Source organism: Theropithecus gelada, unplaced genomic scaffold, assembly GCF_003255815.1.
Source record: "Theropithecus gelada isolate Dixy unplaced genomic scaffold, Tgel_1.0 HiC_scaffold_15883, whole genome shotgun sequence".
Taxonomy (NCBI): Eukaryota; Metazoa; Chordata; class Mammalia; order Primates; family Cercopithecidae; genus Theropithecus; species Theropithecus gelada.
In genome coordinates this window covers 1,364,878-1,366,835 of record NW_020257640.1, presented here as the reverse complement: position 1 = coordinate 1,366,835, position 1,958 = coordinate 1,364,878, and the positions used below count along the sequence as shown (strand labels likewise).

At 44.1% G+C, this 1,958-nt stretch overlaps 1 pseudogene; it reads right to left on the bottom strand.

Annotated features, from left to right (window-relative positions):
* Positions 1–246: 246 nt before the first annotated feature.
* On the bottom strand, positions 247–758 carry LOC112617127 (annotated as a pseudogene).
* Between the last annotated feature and the right edge of the window lie 1,200 nt (positions 759–1,958).

The window sequence follows — 1,958 nt, the reverse complement described above, 5'->3', positions numbered from 1 at the left end:
CAGAGCGAGACTCCGTCTCAAAAAAAAAAAAAAAAAAAAAGAAATGAAATTACTTGTATATTTCCCATATTCTGCATTTTTCTGATTGTATTCTTGGAAGTCATTAACATGTTCTTCTATTCCCTAGCTAGTTGATAGGTAGTTCTTTATTGTGATTTAGGTTTGATTTTTTTATGGCAAAACTATTTCTTTTTTTTCCACCAGTTGTCAAATGATCCTTTATGGAAATATTTTCCTTTGTGCTTCTTAACTAGCTGGGCATTCCACAGCACCACTGTTGATGTCATCTATGATTTCATGAGGGTGGCGGCCATCAACATTACAGCCCAAAGACTGGGCAGTCCCCAGGAGTTCTTTAATGGTTCCAGAGAGTTCTCTGTCTAAAGATCGGTGCCACATCTGTTGAGCAGTGTTGACGATCTCATCAAAAGTGATATTCCCACTGTGTTTAATGTTTTTCTGTTTCTTTCTGTCGCTTGCTGGTTCCTTGAGGGCTTTGATGATCAGAGCAGAGGCAGAAGGCACCACCTCAATCTGGGCCTGTCTGTTCTGAATGGTCAGTTTCCCTGTAATCCTCAAGCCCTTCTAGTCACCTGTTGCCTTGGCAATGTCATCACCACCCTTTTTTGGAGACAGACCCGGGGGCCGATCTTGGGGGCCAGTGCAGACGTGGCACCGACTTCACCCCCGGTGCACCTCAGGTACGCGACTTTGATCTCCTTGGGGCCAAACTTCGGCAGCATAGTGGAGGTGGCTGGTGTCGGATGAACCCGGGTTCAGGACAGCCGAAGAAAGTTGCACCTTGGCCTCCTCCGAGCTGAGAGCTGAAAGCAGCAAAACTATTTATACATCGATTATCAGGCACATAATTTCCAATTGTACCTCTTTTCGTGAAGTTGGCAGTCATCGATGACCACTGCCTGGATTCATTATTACGATTGAAATAGTTCAACAGAAGGCAGAGTAAGTGGGCATCAATCAGTCCTGACTGTAAGATCTTTTGGGAGGTGTCTTTTGATGATTATGAGTACTACATTCTATACCATTCTTAGAACCTTGGAGTCAGGACTGAGCACGGTGGCTCAAGCCTACGTGTAATCCCAGCACTTTGGGAGGCTGAGGCGGGCAGATCACCTGAGGTCAGGAGTTCGAAACCAGCGTTACCAATATAGTGAACCACTGTCTCTATTTTTTTTAATTATTATTATTATACTTTAAGTTCTAGGGTACATGTGCATAACGTGCAGGTTTGTTACATATGTATACTTGTGCTATGTTGGTGTGCTGCACCCATCAACTCGTCAGCACCCATCAACTCGTCATTTACATCAGGTATAACTCCCAATGCAATCCCTCCCCCCTCCCCATGATAGGCCCCGGTGTGTGATGTTACTCTTCCCAAGTCCAAGCGATCTCATTTTTCAGTTCCCACCTATGAGTGAGAACATGCGGTGTTTGGTTTTCTGTTCTTGCGATAGTTTGCTGAGAATGATGGTTTCCAGCTGCATCCATCACTGTCTCTATTAAAAATACAAAAATTAGCCAGGCATGGTGGCTTGTGCCTGTAGTCCCACCTACTCAGGAGGCTGAGAGGAGAATTGCGTGGACCCGGGAGGTGGAGGTATCGCACCACTGCACTCCAGCCTGGGCAACAGAGGGAGACTCTGTCTCAAACATAAATAAATAAATAAATAAGTAACCCTGGAATCAGGAGATGGGATCTACTCCCAACTAACTGAGCATCCTCTTTGGCACCTGTTTTCTCATCTGTAGAATGGGGGAATAAACTAATACTATGTCTAGGACTTTTGGCTATTCTAACATTCTCTGACTAAACAAGTAGAGGACTTGATCTTCACCAAAAATGATTTGGGTGAGTTAAAAAGGAACTGCTGACCTTGTGTTGTTATTCCCATTTCATACCAAAAATGTTTATTTTAAAGCCAACCTTTGTCAGT